Here is a 22,054-nt window from a genome sequence, read left to right as displayed (position 1 = left end):
CCAGCCCGCTCACCTGCCCCCTCGACTCTGAGCCACTTGTAAACCCTACTACCAGCGATTACTCGGTACTATTCTGTAGAAGCCAACCTCTCTGCCACGACCGCACCACTCAAAAGCCTCCCGATCGAACGGTAACCAAGGAGCAGTGCTAAACACAAGTGAGCCCGCGCACACACCGCTCGCGCCCAAGGGTTCTAAGAGGTCTCCTGCGGGGCCCCGGGTTGACCAATGGTTGCGGAGTGACGTCAGCAGTCACTAGGTAGATTGAAAGTTGGTTCTTTTTTTTTTTTTTTTTTTTTTGACTTTCTAAAGGGTGAATTTTATGGTATGTGAATTATCTCAATCAAGCTGATTTTTTTAGAAAAGTGTTCTACATGTAAGTATATATGAGTACATATATGAATATGTGTACATACATACAATAAATTGTAAGTTAATTTAGAAATAGACAGCTTCATATCCATCTAAATCAATGTTTAAATTCTTCTTAAGGATTTTAAGATGCTAACATATTTGAGAGAACACTACAATATCACATAACCTAGTTTGATAATTACAGATACATACTAAAGATTTAAACTTAAATCTCCATTGAACTTTGAAATCCTAGAATCTGCAGCAACCTGCTCACTACTGAGTTGGCTTAGCTCTAGTTCCAATTTCATATTTGCACGGAACCAAGAAACTCTACAAAGGTGAACAGCACATCACTGGGTATGGAAGAGCAGGGCCGCGTCTTTTACACCCTCGTGACCTTTGCAGCACGCGGCACTGTCCCTCGCACACATGGCAGGCCACATGACAAATGAGGGAGATACTTTTTAAATACCATACTTGTAAAACAGGACCAGAACAGTTAAACTTTTGTTCTCTGTGCTATCCCGTTAGATCAGGTCAACAAACTTCTTATGTAAAGGACCAGATAGCAAATATTTTAGGCTTTTGGACAAGACTGTTTCTGACAGAACTACTCAACTCCCTCCGAGTAACATGAAAGCAGCTGTAGACAATATATAAACAAATGGACAACATTTAAACAAATGATCCCCTGCTTTAGACCAGTGCTGTCCAACGGATCTTTCCACAGTAATAGAAATATTTTATTATCTGACTATTAAGCCCTTAAACTATGGCTACTGTGACTAAGAAACTGAATTTTTAAATTATTTTAAATGTAAACAGATACATGTGACTAGTGGCTACTGTCCTGACCAGCACTGCATTAGACAACTAACTAGCCAATTTTATTACCTCTGTTCAAAACACCGAAAAACAGTACCTCTATTCAAAAAACTTAAAGCTAAAGATGAATTCTGTGACTACATTTCAAGGATGAACTGAGAAGAGAAAACATGATGTCAAATTTCTAATAATTCATAGATCCTACCACTAAGTATCAAAATTCGAAAGCAAATTATCTCAGTTCAAGCAGGAGGATACGTGTAGAGTTCCATGTATCTGGACTTCGCCATACTCTGTCTGGTGTACACTTGCTGGATTCCAGCTCTGAGGTCGTCCCAGATCTGGTCAAGGCCAATCTGCTTCAGTCCATGGGGATTCTGACTCCTGTTTGATGACATTGTGAGTAATGTTCTGAAGTCGTCCAGTGCAGCAATCCTTATTCAAAATACAGCTAATTCTCCATTAGATGAAAATATACAGTATCATCCCAAATTTATTCACAGCAGCTCAGAAAAGGATGTCCTTTAACTGCAGAAAATGAAATCTCATTGCAGGCAAACCCGCATTTCCCTGGAGACTACAAGGCTCGCGCGACGTCTCCGCCTGGTCGCTGGGCCCAGGCCCTGGCGAAACCCCCGTCCCGCCAAGGTCGGGCAGCGTCCCTCAGCGCAGGGGCCGCCCCGCCTGGAGCTGAGTGCCGAAAGTTGGTTCTAATGGGCTATTTCTTGACGTGGCTACAGATCAGTTCTTTTCTAAGATTGGGCCTAGCTCCGCCCCCTACCTCTCGTTCCGCTCTGTCATCCCTGTCCCCTACTCCACACGAAAGGATCTGGTGTACTCTTTCAACCTGGCCCCTTTAGGCAGCGTGATTGATCTTTTCCAGATGTCTGAGTCGGATCTGCCAGCTCAGCCGAAAGCCGATTCTCTTTCACGAACAAACCGCGTCCGCGCTCGCCTCCTGAAGCCCGGTGGAGGTGCCAGAGAGTGACTTTTTCTTCTAGGGTCCAAAGTCAAAAAGCGTCTTCATGGCAGAAGACAGCAGCTTAACTGGCCAGCCCGCTCACCTATCCCCTCGGCTCTTATCCACTTCTAAACCTAATACCAGCGATTACTCGGTACTATTCTGTCCAAGCCAACCTCTCTGCCACGACAGCACCACTCAAAAGCCTCCCGATCGAACGGTAACCAACGTGCAGTGATAAACATAAGTGACAACGCGCACACACCGCTCGCGCTGAACGGTTCTAAGACCTCTCATGCGGGGCCCCGGGTTGACCAATGGATGCTGAGTGACGTCAGCAGTCACTAAGGATATTGAAAGATGGTTCTAATGGGCTATTTCTTGACGTGGCCACAGATCAGGTCTTTTCTAAGATTGGGCCGAGCTCCGCCCCCTACTTCTCGTTCCGCTCTGTCATCCCGGTCCCCTACTCCACACGAAAGGATCTGATGTACTCTTTCAACATGGCCCCTTAAGGCAGCGTGATTGATCTTTCCCAGATGTCTGAGTGGATCTGGGAGCTAGGCCAAAGCCGATTCTCTGTCTGAAATAAACCTCGTCCGAGCTCGCCTCCTGCAACCTGGTGGCGGTGCCTGAGAGTGACTCTTTCATCTACCGTCAAAAGTCAAAAAGCTTCTTCATGGGAGAAGACAGCAGCTTCAGAGGCCCGTCCCCTCACCTGGCCCCTCGGCTCATACCCACTCGTGAAGCCGCTATGAGCGAATATTACTCAGTACTATTTTCTCGAAGACAACATCTCTGCCACAACAGCACCACTCAAAATCCTCCCGATCGAACGCTAACCAAGGAGCAGTGCTAAACACAGGTGAGCACGCGCACACACCGCTCGCGCCCAAGGGTTCTAAGAGGTGTGCTGCGGGGCCCCGGGTGGACCAATGGTTGCTGATTGCCGTCAGTGGTCCCTAGGGGGAATGACAGTTGTTTCTCACGGGCTATATCTTGCCATGGCTACCGATAGGTTCTTTCCTAAGCTTGGGCCTGGCTCCGCCCCCTACTTCTCCATCCACTCTGTCATCCACTTACCCTATTCCACACGGAAAGATCTGCTATCCACTTTTAACATGACCCCTTTTGCAGCTTGATGGATCTTTCCCAGATGTCTGTGTCGGATCTGGTAGCTCAGCCGTAATCCGATTCCATTTCTCAAAAAAACCGCTCCCGCGCTCGCCTCCTGCAGCCTGGTGGAGGTTCCCGACCCCTACTCGACACGGAAAGATCAGCTGTCCTCTTTCCACATCACCCTGTTTGGCAGCGTGATGGATCTTTCCCAGATGTCTGAGTCGGGTCTGCCAGCTCAGCCGAAACCCGATTCTCTTTCATGAACAAACCGCGTCCGCGCTCGCCTCCTGCAGCCCGGTGGAGGTACCAGAGAGTGACTTTTTCTTCTACGGTCCAAAGTCAAAAAGCGTCTTGCTGGCTGAAGACAGCAGCTTAACAGGCCAGACCGCTCACCTGCCCCCTCGACTCTGAGCCACTTGTAAACCTAATACCAGCGATTACTCGGTACTATTCTGTAGAAGCCAACCTCTCTGCCACGACCGCACCACTCAAAAGCCTCCCGATCGAACGGTAACCAAGGAGCAGTGCTAAACACAAGTGAGAACGCGCACACACCGCTCGTGCCCGAGGGTTCTAAGAGGTCTCCTGCGGGGCCCCGGGTTGACCAATGAATGCTGAGTGACGTCAGCAGTCACTAAGGATATTGAAAGATGGTTCTAATGGGCTATTTCTTGACGTGGCCACAGATCAGGTCTTTTCTAAGATTGGGCTGAGCTCCGCCCCCTACTTCTCGTTCCGCTCTGTCATCCCGGTCCCCTACTCCACACGAAAGGATCTGATGTACTCTTTCAACATGGCCCCTTAAGGCAGCGTGATTGATCTTTCCCAGATGTCTGAGTGGATCTGGGAGCTAGGCCAAAGCCGATTCTCTGTCTGAAATAAACCTCGTCCGAGCTCGCCTCCTGCCACCTGGTGGCGGTGCCTGAGAGTGACTCTTTCATCTACCGTCAAAAGTCAAAAAGCTTCTTCATGGGAGAAGACAGCAGCTTCAGAGGCCCGTCCCCTCACCTGGCCCCTCGGCTCATACCCACTCGTGAAGCCGCTATGAGCGAATATTACTCAGTACTATTTTCTCGAAGACAACATCTCTGCCACAACAGCACCACTCAAAATCCTCCCTATCGAACGCTAACCAAGGAGCAGTGCTAAACACAGGTGAGCACGCGCACACACCGCTCGCGCCCAAGGGTTCTAAGAGGTGTCCTGCGGGGCCCCGGGTGGACCAATGGTTGCTGATTGCCGTCAGTGGTCCCTAGGGGGATTGAAAGTTGTTTCTCACGGGCTATTTCTTGCCATGGCTACAGATAAGTTCTTTCCTAAGCTTGGGCCTGGCTCCGCTCCCTACTTCTCCATCCACTCTGTCATGCACTTACCCTACTCCACACGGAAAGATCTGCTATCCACTTTTAACATGACCCCTTTTGCAGCTTGATGGATCTTTCCCAGATGTCTGTGTCGGATCTGGTAGCTCAGCCGAAATCCGATTCCATTTCTCAACCAAACCGCTCCCGCGCTCGCCTCCTGCCGCCTGGTGGAGTTTCCCGACCCCTACTCCACACGGAAAGATCAGCTGTCCTCTTTCCACATCACCCTGTTCGGCAGCGTGATGGATCTTTTCCAGATGTCTGAGTCGGATCTGCCAGCTCAGCCGATAGCCGATTCTCTTTCACGAACAAACCGCGTCCACGCTCGCCTCCTGCAGCCCGGTGGAGGTGCCAGAGAGTGACGTTTTCTTCTACGGTCCAAAGTCAAAAACCGTCTTCATGGCAGGAGACAGCAGCTTAACTGGCCAGCCCGCTCACCTGCCCCCTCCACTCTGAGCCACTTGTAAACCTACTACCAGCGATTACTCGGTACTATTCTGTAGAAGCCAACCTCTCTGCCACGACCGCACCACTCAAAAGCCTCCCGATCGAACGGTAACCAAGGAGCAGTGCTAAACACAAGTGAGCCCGCGCACACACCGCTCGCGCCCAAGGGTTCTAAGAGGTCTCCTGCGGGGCCCCGGGTTGACCAATGGTTGCGGAGTGACGTCAGCAGTCACTAGGTAGATTGAAAGTTGGTTCTTTTTTTTTTTCTTTTTTTTTTGACTTTCTAAAGGGTGAATTTTATGGTATGTGAATTATCTCAATCAAGCTGATTTTTTTAGAAAAGTGTTCTACATGTAAGTATATATGAGTACATATATGAATATGTGTACATACATACAATAAATTGTAAGTTAATTTAGAAATAGACAGCTTCATATCCATCTAAATCAATGTTTAAATTCTTCTTAAGGATTTTAAGATGCTAACATATTTGAGAGAACACTACAATATCACATAACCTAGTTTGATAATTACAGATACATACTAAAGATTTAAACTTAAATCTCCATTGAACTTTGAAATCCTAGAATCTGCAGCAACCTGCTCACTACTGAGTTGGCTTAGCTCTAGTTCCAATTTCATATTTGCACGGAACCAAGAAACTCTACAAAGGTGAACAGCACATCACTGGGTATGGAAGAGCAGGGCCGCGTCTTTTACACCCTCGTGACCTTTGCAGCACGCGGCACTGTCCCTCGCACACATGGCAGGCCACATGACAAATGAGGGAGATACTTTTTAAATACCATACTTGTAAAACAGGACCAGAACAGTTAAACTTTTGTTCTCTGTGCTATCCCGTTAGATCAGGTCAACAAACTTCTTATGTAAAGGACCAGATAGCAAATATTTTAGGCTTTTGGACAAGACTGTTTCTGACAGAACTACTCAACTCCCTCCGAGTAACATGAAAGCAGCTGTAGACAATATATAAACAAATGGACAACATTTAAACAAATGATCCCCTGCTTTAGACCAGTGCTGTCCAACGGATCTTTCCACAGTAATAGAAATATTTTATTATCTGACTATTAAGCCCTTAAACTATGGCTACTGTGACTAAGAAACTGAATTTTTAAATTATTTTAAATGTAAACAGATACATGTGACTAGTGGCTACTGTCCTGACCAGCACTGCATTAGACAACTAACTAGCCAATTTTATTACCTCTGTTCAAAAAACCGAAAAACAGTACCTCTATTCAAAAAACTTAAAGCTAAAGATGAATTCTGTGACTACATTTCAAGGATGAACTGAGAAGAGAAAACATGATGTCAAATTTCTAATAATTCATAGATCCTACCACTAAGTATCAAAATTCGAAAGCAAATTATCTCAGTTCAAGCAGGAGGATACGTGTAGAGTTCCATGTATCTGGACTTCGCCATACTCTGTCTGGTGTACACTTGCTGGATTCCAGCTCTGAGGTCGTCCCAGATCTGGTCAAGGCCAATCTGCTTCAGTCCATGGGGATTCTGACTCCTGTTTGATGACATTGTGAGTAATGTTCTGAAGTCGTCCAGTGCAGCAATCCTTATTCAAAATACAGCTAATTCTCCATTAGATGAAAATATACAGTATCATCCCAAATTTATTCACAGCAGCTCAGAAAAGGATGTCCTTTAACTGCAGAAAATGAAATCTCATTGCAGGCAAACCCGCATTTCCCTGGAGACTACAAGGCTCGCGCGACGTCTCCGCCTGGTCGCTGGGCCCAGGCCCTGGCGAAACCCCCGTCCCGCCAAGGTCGGGCAGCGTCCCTCAGCGCAGGGGCCGCCCCGCCTGGAGCTGAGTGCCGAAAGTTGGTTCTAATGGGCTATTTCTTGACGTGGCTACAGATCAGTTCTTTTCTAAGATTGGGCCTAGCTCCGCCCCCTACCTCTCGTTCCGCTCTGTCATCCCTGTCCCCTACTCCACACGAAAGGATCTGGTGTACTCTTTCAACCTGGCCCCTTTAGGCAGCGTGATTGATCTTTCCCAGATGTCTGAGTGGAAATGGGAGGTAGGCCAAAGCCGATTCTCTGTCTGAAATAAACCTCGTCGGAGCTCGCCTCCTGCAACCTGGTGGCGGTGCCTGAGAGTGACTCTTTCATCTACCGTCAAAAGTCAAAAAGCTTCTTCATGGGAGAAGACAGCAGCTTCAGAGGCCCGTCCCCTCACCTGGCCCCTCGGCTCATACCCACTCGTGAAGCCGCTATGAGCGAATATTACTCAGTACTATTTTCTCGAAGACAACATCTCTGCCACAACAGCAACACTCAAAAGCCTCCCGATCGAACGCTAACCAAGGAGCAGTGCTAAACACAAGTGAGCACGCGCACATACCGCTCGCGCCCAAGGGTTCTAAGAGGTGTCCTGCGGGGCCCCGGGTGGACCAATGGTTGCTGATTGCCGTCAGTGGTCCCTAGGGGGAATGAAAGTTGTTTCTCACAGGTTATTTCTTGCCATGGCTACAGATAAGTTCTTTCCTAAGCTTGGGCCTGGCTCCGCCCCCTACTTCTCCATCCACTCTGTCATGCACTTACCCTACTCCACACGGAAAGATCTGCTATCCACTTTTAACATGACCCCTTTTGCAGCTTGATGAATCTTTCCCAGATGTCTGTGTCGGATCTGGTAGCTCAGCCGAAATCCGATTCCATTTCTCAACCAAACCGCTCCCGCGCTCGCCTCCTGCAGCCTGGTGGAGGTTCCGGACCCCTACTCCACACGGAAAGATCGGCTGTCCTCTTTCCACATCACCCTGTTTGGCAGCGTGATGGATCTTTTCCAGATGTCTGAGTCGGATCTGCCAGCTCAGCCGAAAGCCGATTCTCTTTCACGAACAAACCGCGTCCGCGCTCGCCTCCTGCAACCTGGTGGCGGTGCCTGAGAGTGACTCTTTCATCTACCGTCAAAAGTCAAAAAGCTTCTTCATGGGAGAAGACAGCAGCTTCAGAGGCCCGTCCCCTCACCTGCCCCCTCGGCTCATACCCACTCGTGAAGCCGTTATGAGTGAATATTACTCAGTACTATTTTCTCGAAGACAACATCTCAGCCACAACAGCACCACTCAAAAGCCTGCCGATCGAACGCGAAACGAGGGGGAATGCTAAACACAAGTGAGCATGCGCCCACACCGCTCGCGCCCAAGGGTTCTAAGAGGTCTCCTGCGGGGCTCGCGTTGACCAATGGTTGTTGATTGCCGTCAGTGGTCCCTAGGGGGATTCAAAGTTGTTTTTCCAGGGCTATTTCTTGACATGGCTACAGATAAGATCTTTCCTAAGCTTGGGCCTGGCTACGCCCTCTACTTCTCCATCCACTCTGTCATGCACTTACCCTACTCCACACGGAAAGATCTGCTATCCACTTTTAACATGACCCCTTTTGCAGCTTGATGGATCTTTCCCAGATGTCTGTGTCGGATCTGGTAGCTCAGCCGTAATCCGAAACCATTTCTCAACCAAACCGCTCCCGCGCTCGCCTCCTGAAGCCCAGTGGAGGTGCCAGAGAGTGACCTTTTCTTCTACGGTCCAAAGTCAAAAAGCGTCTTCATGGCTGAAGACAGCAGCTTAACAGGCCAGCCCGCTCACCTGCCCCCTCGGCTCTTATCCACTTCTAAACCTAATACCAACGATTACTCGGTACTATTCTGTAGAAGCCAACCTCTCTGCCACGACAGCACCACTCAAAAGCCTCCCGATCGAACGGTAACCAACGAGCAGTGCTAAACACAAGTGAGCACCCGCACACACCGCTCACGCCCAAGGGTTCTAGGAGGTCTCCTTCGGGGCCCGGGTTGACCAATGGATGCTGAGTGACGTCAGCAGTCACTAAGGATATTGAAAGTTGGTTCTAATGGGCTATTACTTGTCGTGGCCACAGATCAGTTCTTTTCTAAGATTGGGCCTAGCTCCGCCCCCTACCTCTCGTTCCGCTCTGTCATCCCTGTCCCCTACTCCACACGAAAGGATCTGATGTACTCTTTCAACATGGCCCCTTTAGGCAGCGTGATTGATCCTTCCCTGATGTCTGAGTGGATCTGTGAGCTAGGCCAAAAGCCGATTCTCTGTCTGAAATAAACCTCGTCCGAGCTCGCCTCCTGCAACCTGGTGGCGGTGCCTGAGAGTGACTCTTTCATCTACCTTCAAAAGTCAAAAAGCTTCTTCATGGGAGAAGACAGCAGCTTCAGAGTCCCGTCCCCTCACCTGGCCCCTCGGCTCATACCCACTCGTGAAGCCGCTATGAGCGAATATTACTCAGTACTATTTTCTCGAAGACAACATCTCTGCCACAACAGCACCACTCAAAAGCCTCCCGATCGAACGCTAACCAAGGAGCAGTGCTAAACACAAGTGAGCACGCGCACACACCGCTCGCGCCCAAGGGTTCTAAGAGGTGTCCTGCGGGGCCCTGGGTGGACCAATGGTTGCTGATTGCCTTCAGTGGTCCCTAGGGGGAATGAAAGTTGTTTCTCACGGGCTATTTCTTGCCATGGCTACCGATAGGTTCTTTCTTAAGCTTGGGCCTGGCTCTGCCCCCTACTTCTCCATCCACTCTGTCATCCACTTACCCTACTCCACACGGAAAGATGTGCTATCCACTTTTAACATGACCCCTTTTGCAGCTTGATGGATCTTTCCCAGATGTCTGTGTCGGATCTGGTAGCTCAGCCGAAATCCGATTTCATTTCTCAACCAAACCGCTCCCGCGCTCGCCTCCTGCCGCCTGGTGGAGGTTCCCGACCCCTACTCCACACTGAAAGATCAGCTGTCCTCTTTCCACATAGAAACTGCAGGTGTAGAAAAACTGCTTGATTTCTGGATTCCAGAGCAAGGAGATACATGGAGGGAAAAAAGGAAAGATGACGACTTTTTTTATAAAAAAGGAGAAATGGAACTTTTATCCACTTTTCTTTACTGATGCCAGGTTAGAGGAGAAGGAAAGGAGAAAAGGCAGTACAGTTCCACTCCTTTCCATTGTCAGCATCTTTTAGCTTTTCCTGTTCTCATAGTTTCTAGTCCATTTCTTTATTTCTGAAATTACAGACTCATGAGAGATTGTGCTTTTATTCCATGTACACATCTTCCTACTTGACAAGGAGATTCTCAGTGTTGCTTTGCCTCACACAGGGTGATGGAGATGCAAAAAGGATTACTCAAAGCCCATCTCTTATAAGCAATGAGACACCCCAAAGGAGTTAATTTCCTGGAACCCTCAAGAGAGAGGCATTCCTCCTTTGGGAAATTAACCCTAAACTTGGGTTCTCTAGGCCGGAAAGTTACAGAAAAGGAACATAGGTGGAGTAATGGTTAAGTATAGTTTAACAATAGAAGCGGGTAACAATGGTGAAACAACAAAGTGACATTCCATAATGCAATTTGCAAAAGGTTAAGTTGATCCACCAACAAAAGCCTTTTCTTAGCAAATATTGTGTTTTCCTTCAGCAGTTTCCTCAATATTTTTACATAACAAATGCCTGCTGACCCTCACATCCTGCTGTCGAGTTTCTGACTCTACAAGTGAAGAAAACAATTTTATCACTTCCATATGGTTATCTAGATATGCCAATACCGCATATTAAAAAGTCTGTTTTTTGGGCTTCCCCGTGGCTCACTTGGGAGAGTGCAGAGCTGGTAGCAACAAGGCCGTGGGTTCAGATCCTATACAGGGATGGCCGGTGCACTCGCTGGCTGAGCGTGGTGCAGACAACACCATGCGAAGGGTCACGATCCCCTTACCGGTAAAAAAAAAAAAAAGCCTGTTTTTCTTCAGCTTATTTTTACTGTATCACAGATGTCCACTGCACTGGGGTCTGATTCTGGATTTCTGTCCCATCCCGTGGTTGGTCTGTGTCCTTGGGCTGTTACCCTACTGAGTAATGGCAGGGCCTGCCCTGCCCTCTCACTGCGCACTTCATAGCTCTTCTCCTTAGGCTTTCCCTGCTTCATGCTTGATTGTTCTTCTGAATTGACTTTAGATTCAACTCGAAGACATCTCTTTAAAGATCTACAAATGCTTTTTTTTTTCTTTCTGCAGTGTAAATGTCCCCAGTTTCCTCAACTTTTGGAAAGTGATTTCCAGACCATTCATTCTCCCTGTCCTTTTCCATGAGTCAAGTAACCTTAAAATGTAGGATCCAGAACCGGACCCACTGGCATAGGGGTGATGATGGCATGACTGTGCAGGATAAAGCTTTTTAAAGGGGTGTCACCAGAAGGGGAGGCTGCATGAGCAGCTGGAGCTTGGGCGGGGTGGACTAAGCAGAAGACGGAGGGTGCGGGCTGCTCCTTTCCTGTCAGGATGGGAGGGCGGCCGGGGGTCTCGGCACTTTGTGACATAGGGGCCAGCTCTGGGCAGCTGGAGAGGCCTGCCTTCCTCCTGTCTCCTGGCCCCGGCCCATGGTCCTCTCCCGGTAGCCCACTGGCCGCCTCACTCCAGCCCTTCGCATCGCCCACTCTCTCAGCTCCTGGAGGGTGATCCCGATTCGTCGCCTCCCCGGCTTGGAAGCTTCCGCTCGGCTGCCCGTGCTCACCCCCGCGCCGCTTGGCGGTTGGTTCCTTCCGCGCAGGCCCCGCCCTCGTGGCTCCCCCTGACGTGTTCACAGTGTTCACTATCCGCACCGTGGTTACAGTGCTCTCAGTGTTCCGTGGCCGAAGAGCCGGCCGCAGGGCAGACTGAGTTCAGTCCACTCCGTGAGCCGGTCTTCATCAGAGGAGACGAGTCGTGGGCTGTTTCGCAGGGAAGTGTCTCACCCGCTGCCTGTCCATACGCGATGGAGACAGTCCCTGCCATTGTGCCTCCTGTCGCCACGTTGGACAGGGCGCTTGGGGGACCCCTGTCGGTGCTGTACACAGCCCTCACAGCCAAGATGCTGGAGGTGACGATCCCCGTTCCCACGGAGGGACCCCACTTCTGGCAGGCGGGTGGACGAGTTCTGAGTGGAGTGGGTGCCCTGACCGACCTGGCCAAGGAAATGGAGCGTGTCAGGCCCGAGGCAGGCAGGACGTTGCTGTGCTGTTTAGGGAGGCTAGTGGGAGTGTATTTGAAGTTTCCTCACTTGCTCATTTCTTACTGAACAGTTAGAAGTGACAGGCACTGTGTTGTGTTTAAAGCCACTATCCAAACACTGAGAGCCAGTGGGTCTTTTCCCAGTAATCACTGGCACTGTTGGGGGATGGGGTCAGTATGACAGTTAACACGGGTACTTGTAGAGGGCAGCAAAAACAGTGTGGAGCAGGCAGGTGTTCAATGGACTACCTCCCAGGAAACATTTAAAATTAAGGCGCCGAGTTTTATAGAAGACAGTTAAATTCAGGATTTATCTAGACCAGTTACCAGTAGCTCTCTGACTTAGCATGTGTCCTTGTTTATGTAAGAGTAGAATAAAATTAAAGTTTAAATTTTTAGAGGAATAACACATCCATGACCATCATATTGGTTTTATTTGCAGCCATGAAAGTTGATTACTGGGTTTAATTTTTTTTCTTACGTGAGGGTTTTTGTTTTTGTTTTTGTTTTTGTTTTTTTAAGTAATAAAAACCACTTAACCCAGAGAAAAGTATGATCCAGAGGGACTCTAGCCATGTGTTGGACAAAATGATGTGGCAGGGTCTCTGCTAACTGGAAATATATGCTCAACTTAAAGACATTTAGACCGGTAATACTTAAAAACACGACTAGTCAAACAAGAAATGAGACTGCCAGCATCCTGTCTTTCTTGAAGCTGTAAGAGCTATTGAAGCTTTTTGAGGGGGTAGTTATCTAGTGGAGTTCGGCATAGAATTTCTATGGCTGACTCTTTGTGAGTGCATTATTGCAAATTTCTTTAAGGCTTCCCATTATTTCTAATATGTCTATTTCAGTTTGTTGCTACATTGCCTGATGATGTTCAGCCTGGGCCAAATTTCTATGGACTGCCATGGGAACCTGTACTTGTAACAGCCTTCTTGGGAATTGTTTCATTTGGTGTATTCTTCTGGAGAACTGTCCTTGTGAGTAAATTAATTTATACTTTAACTCATAAATGCAAGGGATGTTTTATAATCACTTGGCCTTTTATTTGCTTCTTTTTCAGTAACATAAATACTAATTAATGATTATACTTCAAGCTAACCTTATAAAGTAGTGTTCTAAAATTTGTGTTTTAGCCTTAAGTGAACAAGATAACATGTATAAACTCAATTGGCAAAGTTCAATTTATGAATCCCTTCTATCAAAACCTAAAGATTCAGAATGAGGAGGGCGCACATATGCACTATCAGTAGAATTGGGAATTCATACAACCACTCTGAAAAGTACTTTAGTGATATGTATAAGAAGCCTTACAAATGGTCATATCCTTTTATATAGTATAATATCATGTCTAATTATCTGTCATAAAGAAATTACCAATCATGCATTAAAGGTCACGTACAAGGGCATTCAGTGCAAAAGTTAGACTGAAAACCTGTCACAACCTAAATGATCCCTATGGCAGGGGAATTGTTAAATTATTGTATATCCATAAAATGGGATATAAGGTGGCTTTACATATTTCAAAGACATTGGGGCACAGAAAGTGCTCACAATTTAACGTGAAGTGGAAAAAAGCAGAAACCATGACTTTATTTTTTTTTTCCATTTCACCTAGAGTTTCGATTTTATTCACTAAAGATAGTTCATAGCATTCTTCTACAATTTTTTTTTTTTAACCTTTTGGTCATACATCATTTATTTATTTATTTATTTATTTATTTATTTATTTATTTATTTATTTATTTATTTATTTTTATTATTTCCATTATATTTTTATTTTTATTTTTTTAATTTTATTTTATCGATCTACATTGTGGCTGATTATTGTTGCCCCTCACCAAAACCTCCCTCCCTCCTCCCTCCCCCACTCCCCGCCACCAATGTCCCCTCTGTTTGCTTGTCGTATCAACTTCAAGTAATTGTGGTTGTTATATCTTCTTCCCCCCCAACCCGGTTTGTGTGTGTGTGTGTGTGTGTGTGTGTGTGTGTGTGTGTGTGTGTGTGTGTGTGTGTGTGTGTGTGTGTGAATTTATATATTAATTTTTATCTCCCACCAATAAGTGAGAACATGTGGTATTTCTCTTTCTGTGCCTGACTTGTTTCACTTAATATAATTCTCTCAAGGTCCATCCATGTTGTTGCAAATGGCAGTATTTCATTCGTTTTTATAGCTGAATAGTATTCCATTGTGTAGATGTACCATATTTTCCATATCCACTCATCTGATAATGGACATTTGTGCTGGTTCCAACTCTTGGCTATTGTAAAGAGTGCTGTGATAAACATTGGGGAACAGGTATATCTTCGACTTGATGATTTCCATTCCTCTGGGTATATTCCCAGCAGTGGGATAGCTGGGTCGTGTGGTAGATCTATCTGCAATTGTTTGAGGAACCTCCATACCATTTTCCATAGAGGCTGCACCATTTTGCATTCCCACCAACAATGTATGAGAGTTCCTTTTTCTCCACAACCTCGCCAGCATTTATCGTTCAGAGTCTTTTGGATTTTAGCCATCCTAACTGGGGTGAGATGGTATCTCAGTGTGGTTTTGATTTGCATTTCCCGGATGCTGAGTGATGTTGAGCATTTTTTCATATGTCTGTTGGCCATTTGTATGTCTTCCTTAGAGAAATGCCTACTTAGCTCTTTTGCCCATTTTTTAATTGGGTTGCTTGTTTTCTTCTTGTAAAGTTGTTTGAGTTCCTTGTATATTCTGGATATTAATCCTTTGTCAGACGTACATTTTGCAAATATTTTCTCCCACTCTGTTGGTTGTCTTTTAACTCCGTTAATTGTTTCTTTTGCTGTGCAGAAGCTTTTTAGTTTGATATAATCCCATTTGTTTATTTTTCCTTTGGTTGCCCGTGCTTTTGGGGTCATATTCATGAAGTCTGTGGCCAGTCCTATTTCCTGAAGTGTTTCTCCTATGTTTTCTTTAAGAAGTTTTATTGTTTCAGGGTGTATATTTAAATCTTTAATCCATTTTGAGTTGATTTTAGTATATGATGAGAGGTATGAGTCTAGTTTCATTCTCCTGCATATGGATATCCAGTTATTCCAGCACCATTTGCTGAAGAGGCAGTCCCTTTTCCAGTGAATAGGCTTGGTGCCTTTGTCAAAGATCAGATGGCAGTAAGTGTGTGGGTTGATTTCTGGATTCTCTATTCTATTCCATTGATCAGTGTGTCTGTTTTTATGCCAGTACCATACTGTTTTGGTTATTATAGCTTTGTAGTATAGCTTAAAGTCAGGTGGTGGTATGCCTCCAGCTTTATTTTTTTTGCTCAGCATTGCTTTGGCTACACGTGGTCTTTTATTATTCCGTATAAATGTCTGGATAGTTCTTTCCATTTCTGAGAAAAATGTCTTTGGAATTTTGATAGGGATTGCATTAAATTTGTATATGACTTTGGGTAGTATGGACATTTTCACTATGTTGATTCTTCCAATCCAAGAGCATGGGATATCTTTCCATCTTCTTCTATCCTCTCTAATTTCTCTCAGCAGTGGTTTGTAGTTCTCATTATAGAGATTTTTCACCTCCTTGGCTAACTCAATTCCTAAGTATTTTATTTTTTTGGTGGCTATTGTAAATGGGCAGGCTTTCTTGATTTCTCTTTCTGCATGTTCACTGTTGGAGAAAAGAAATGCTACTGATTTTTGTGTGTTGATTTTGTGTGTTGATTTCTGCTACTGTGCTGAAATCATTTATCAATTCCAGCAGTTTTTTTGTAGAGGTTTTAGGCTGTTCGATATATAGGATCATGTCATCTGCAAATAGGGACAGTTTGACTTCATCTTTTCCAATCTGGATGCCCTTTATTTCCTTCTCTTCTCTGATTGTTCTGGCTAGTACTTCCAACACTATGTTGAATAGGAGTGGTGAGAGTAGGAACCATGACTTTAAAGTATAGGTAAACTGTGTGTTATATAAAACACATATGTACACTCGCACACACACAGAAAAAATGCTGCAAGGAAATACAATAGAATGATAAAAATTCTTATATCTATGAGACAAAGTAATTTTTCAGTTTTTTCCCCTTACATATACAAGTGTTTGCCAGATTTTCCGATTTGATCATGTGCTCAGAAAATATCTTATTTGGAAATACAGCTTATATAATTTTCAGACACTATTAAATTTTTTTATCCTTCTTTTCTGTACAGATAAATGCTGGCGAGGTTGCGGAGAAAAAGGAACTCTCATACATTGTTGGTGGGACTGCAAAATGGTGCGGCCTCTATGGAAAATGGTATGGAGGTTCCTCAAACAATTGCAGATAGATCTACCATATGACCCAGCTATCCCACTACTGGGAATATACCCAGAGGAATGGAAATCATCAAGTCGAAGGTATACCTGTTCCCCAATGTTCATCGCAGCATTCTTTACAATAGCCAAGAGTTGGAACCAGCCCAAATGTCCATCATTGGATGAGTGGATACGGAAAATGTGGTATATCTACACAATGGAATACTACTCAGCTATAACAAAGAATGAAATACTGCCATTTGCAAAAAGATGGATTGACCTAGAGAAAATTATATTAAGTGAAACAAGTAAGGCACAGAAAGAGAAATACCACATGTTCTTACTTATTGGCTGGAGCTAAAAATAAATAAATAAATTCACACACACACACACACACACAAAAAAAAAACCGGGGGTGGGGGGAAGAAGACACAACAACTATAATTCCTTGAGGTTGATACGACAAGCAAACAGAAAGGACATTGTGGGGTGGGAGGTGGGAGAGGGAGGAGGGAAAGAAAGAAATTAAAAATTTTAAAATTTTTTAAAAATTAAAACTAAATAAATAAAAATAAAATAAAACTCCTCAAGGGAAGTCTGTTTGGATAATGCCCTGCACCCCAAAAAAGGTGTAGGCCCATGGGGGTCTCTCTCTCTCTCTCTCTCTCCCTGATGGGCTCCCTGGACTCCATGTGTGTCGCCTCCAGACAGCCATGCACGCACCAGGACCTGTAAGGGATGAAAGCTTTATTTCCATTTGAGTCTCTCCTAATCATTGAAGGGGTGCTCTGTACCTTAAACATCCTAAATTAAAACAGAAACATTCACACCAATTGTAAACAGTGGTTATATCCTGAAAATAGAACTGGGGCAGGAGAAGGGTTCTGGGACCGGACACCTTATTTACATTGCTGGAATTTACCACAAACATGGTTTCTTGTGTGATTTTTAAAATAACAGATAAACCATTTTAAAAGTTCCAGGAGGTGTCTGATGTTCTGGGACCGGACACCTTGTCTACATTGCTGGAATTTACGACAAACATGGTTTCTTGTGTGATTTTTAAAATAACAGATAAACCATTTTAAAAGTTCCAGGAGGTGTCTGATGTCCTCAGAACCCAGAGTCCAGGCCTCCCTCCAGCCTCCACGCTGCCGAGTCCCCTCAGAGACGGTTCTTTGAGATTCCCCCTCCCACCACTCAGGGAAAGAGGGCACTGAGACGCCAGAGAGGGACGGGCCTTGCTACAGCTAACAGAAGCAGGGACAGAGTGAGGCTCTATCTAGTGTGATGCATGTTGAGTGAGCACCTACTGTGTGCTCCTGCTGAACACGGGGACGGCCCCTGCTCTCCTGAGATTCACCACCCAGTGGACACTGGGAGGGCCACAGGGGAGACCAAAGTGCCCTGCAGGTCCTAAGACAGGGACAGCACAGGACCTGGGGGACACGGGCCCACCCAGTCCAGAGCCTCCCTCTTACCACATGGCCTCTCCCTGGTTCTGACCCAGAAAGAGATACAAAATGTGGGGGATTGGGTGAATAATGAAAATGTGAGATCATTCCTGAAAACAGTAGTAAGAGTTTCAACTCAGTGACAGAAGAGTGTTATATTAAGTGAACGATCCTTCTGAGCACAGGGCAACATATGACAACACAGGTCACACACCCCAAAGCTGTCCCTGTCCTGCCTTCCCACCTCAGAGTCTAAATGCCCAGACTTGGGAGTGACCTCGGGGATTGGGAAGACAAAAGTTCACAAAGCGCATGAAGAAACACAGCACCATGCTGATCCCATCGTCCTCTCACCTCTGTTCTACTCTGAAAACACTGAAAGCAGAGCGCCCTGTAGGTGATGGGACAGGGATAGGATAGGCCCCTTTCATGGGCCAGGAAAACATGGACAACACTGCCCTGCAGGGAAGGCCTTGTATCCAGTTCACCCCTGGGCTCTCTGTGTCCCAGAAGGACCCAGGGGACATAGAGTCCTGAGGCGACTAAGCATGGACTACCCTGCGGGAGGTCATTGCCCACCTCTGTCCAGGTGTCAGGGGATAGACACTAATCAAAACCCTGCTTGATGATGGTCCAAGGAATGACAGGTGCATCTGAACCCTCGGATCATCAAGACGTCCTTATCGTGCTTCTGTCCTGATGAAACCCTCTATGGCTCCCACTGTCCCCACTTCCCATGCAGGTTCCCTCATTCCTCATCTGCCTCACTCCATCCTGTCCCTAGTCACACTTGTGTCTCAGGGTCTCCAACATTCCCTCTGAGCATATCCCAGGGAGATGCATTCACCAGGTCCATGCATGCTCATGATTGTAGCCGGATTTTTAAAAATTAGAAGACATTCGCAGTGAAATAAAGCAAGTGGCCAGGCAGGTCTTCAACTTGCTTTAAATTACTGTTCAAGTGGTTTTCTGTATGTTTATGATATAAGGCTACATAAAGAACAACTTCTGGTGAACATTTAATTCTAAACTTCTCTTTAACCTGTGGGTAACATTGACTCCACACAGCCATGCCGCACACAAGGCTTCAACTTTCAGGCGTAAGCAGCTTATACCACCGCTTTTGAATTCACAATCACTATGCTATCTGCATTTTCTTCACTATTCTGAGGCTGTGACATTGCCAGCAAAACTGTTCTTGCTCTATTGTTCCTCACATTCAAGGAAGATGGAAATTTATCCCACATGCCTTCAACTCTCAGAAGATTAAAATAAAATTTAAAAAAATCTAATGATCAAATCAGAACACAAGAGTCCCAATAATCCCTAATAAATCAGTCACTTCAACCATTAATTCCACACTAGAGACACTCCTGAGGGCACGGAGAAGAGGGACTCCAGGGTTCTGGAAACCCCATCCTCACCTACACAGGTGTAGGAGCACATCAAATGCAGTGAGAAGGAAGCTGACCCAGATGAACCCCCTCTGACCTAGGATAGACAGACAAAGTCAGGCTCAGCATATGAGCTTGGACATCCTTAGCAGGCCCTGTCATAACCTCACCCAGGACAGCTGATTGCACCTGGGGTGGGGCCAATCTGACATGGGGGCTGAGGACTCCTTGCCTCTCCATCCCACACAGTGCCACTCCTCCTGTGACAGTCCCTGTCTCTCCCCTACATGGGGAGGTTGGTGGGAACCTCTCATCTCCAACTCAGAGCTTGGCCGAGAATGACCAGAGTGGGGAGCCTCAGAATGACCTCCCCCAAATTTTGTCAGCTCTGGCAGGAGCCACAGACCCAGGTGACTCCAACCCCCAAGCAGAGCCCTAGGGGCCCATCCCTCTGAGGAGGGCTGGGGAGATGTGAAGTGTGACAGGTGCCTCTGACGCTGAAACCTGACGTCTCTGCTAAAAGAACCTCCAGATGGAGTGTGTCAGGATCCACCACCTTCCCTGACTCAGTGACACCAGATCCCCTGCGGAGGGAGAGGAGGGAGACATCCCTAGAGGAGGAATGGTGTTGTCATCAGAGGGTCTCAGATGACAGCCCCTTACCCACCTCAGGCTCTGCCCCTTGTTCTGAGGTCATTTGCAGTCGGGAAAAGGGAGGAGAATGGAGTCTCCCCACCTGAACACACTGGCTCACCGGGGGATACAGGGAAATAGGTCCTCCCGCTTTTACTCCCATAAGCTCCAGCCCAGCTTGGGGCCATGAATATTGTGCTGGATCTGCAGACGAAAACTGTCCTGGCCTCAGACCACCGTCTGATTTGATGAACTCTCATTGCAGTAGATCAGAGGAGAGTTTGCATGACAGAGATTGTGAATTCAGCGGTGAAACATAAGACCATTAAAATTGTAATTAAACACGTGATAAATGCTTAATGATGATGCTGGGTACAAACTGTTTATCCCGACGTTTCCTTCCATACTTTCCTCACTGTCCCCACAACCTGGGACCTCCCAAGGGGCTGCGGACCCCCCTCAGCATGGCCCACAGCCCAGCAGGGTCCGACCCTCACCAGCCTCGGCTCAGTCCACAGTCCTCCTTGCTCTCCAAGCCCCCCACAAATGCTCTGTCCGCTCCTCCCTCCAGCCTGGCGTCTCCCACCTCAAGGCCGCTCCCTCTGCAGGCAGCTCCTGCCTCCACACCCTCTGTCCTGCCTGGGGACGTCCACTCAGCTTCAGGTCTCAGCCAAAAGGGCACTTTCAGGGGAGCTCCCTGTGATTCCCAGACCAGCTCAGCCCGTCACAGGACCCAGATGCCGCACACAGTGTCCCTCCACAGCCCTTCTCTCCATGATCGTTAACTCCTTAGTTCCATGATGCTCGCCAGGTGCCCATCTCCCTGTTACAGGGAAACTACATGAGCCCAGGGACCATGTCTGTCCTGCTCTCTGTGGGATTCCCAGGACCCAGCCCAGTGGCTGACATGGAACAAATGCTCAATAAATACTTATTAAATGGGTGGGGGGAACCATACCACAGAAGAACATCACTCTGTGTGACACCTGAGGTCACAGCATGTTCCCTGTGGACACAGGGGCACGGGCATCGGCATGGGAGGAGGCCAGCAGGTGCCCATGGCTGTCCCAGGGATGGGGCCTTTACCCTTCTAGTGTCAGGGAGGACGGGGACCTCCTAACAGTGAGGGGTCTGAACCTGATTCATTCCTGGAATGCTGACTCCCGTCTCTCATTTGTAAGTGACATCATGTCTCCCAGGAAGACCTGAGTCGGCAACCTATGTCCTTCCTCTTCCCATAAATACACTTGACCTGACACAAACTCTGCATCCTCCATCCCAGATGGAGTGACCACCAGGGCAAGGCTGAGCTCCAGACTGAGCACAAAAGAAGTCAGGGGGGACTCTCCATCCCTGAGGGTCCCAGGTCTATGCGGACACCTGGCTGTGGTGCCTGCAGATCCTTCCCAGCACAAGGAGCTCTGGGGAATGAGGGGAACCTCCCATGCAGGACAGGACAGGACAACCCAGGGTCTGCTTGTGCTTCCATCTCAGACGGGCTGAGGGGCCACGGGCCTCCCCTCCCCTAACAGAGGAACCCACAGATCCCCTGCTGAGTCTCCAGGTGGGAGCTGCTCCAGTTCCTGGGCCCTGTGTGGAGGCCTAGAGTCGATGACAGGCAGGACGCAGAAGGCTTCTCCTGAAGCAGCCCATCCTCTGGGTGGACAGTTCTCCTGACACTGGACCAGTATAACTCAGGGTCGTCTCTTTGGGCTCACCCTGCACTAGGATGGAGTTGGCAGGCCTGGAGACCTGCCGTGAACAGAACACAGGATGACCAATCCTGCAGCCAGGAGGTCAGAGCTCACCTCTGCAAAGTGGGCAGGGCCACTCACACCATTTGAAGCCTGGTCTGGGTCCCTGGTGCAGCTCCTGAAAATGGCCGCAGGTCTCCTCATGACCTCCAGGAGGCGACATCGGGACGCACAGACAACAGTCAGGATATTCCACTGAGATATGAGCCCAGCTTTGGCTAAGAAAAGGGAGATGGAGCCTGATTTCCATCCCTTGCTCCAGTAGACCCTTCTGGGTCCTTCCCACATGCCTGCTCTATCCTTCGCGCTCCTTCCTGAGGCCTCTGAGGACCCTGCTCTACCAGGAGTCTCTGTGCAGCCCACACTCCCTCCTGGCACCACCTATGGGGAGTGGGGAGGCCAGGTGACCACAGGAGTCAGCCAGACAGAGG

This window comes from Cynocephalus volans, chromosome 10 (assembly GCF_027409185.1).
Source record: "Cynocephalus volans isolate mCynVol1 chromosome 10, mCynVol1.pri, whole genome shotgun sequence".
Taxonomy (NCBI): Eukaryota; Metazoa; Chordata; class Mammalia; order Dermoptera; family Cynocephalidae; genus Cynocephalus; species Cynocephalus volans.
The sequence above is the reverse complement of the archived record's forward strand: the minus strand, read 5'-3'. Positions refer to the sequence as shown.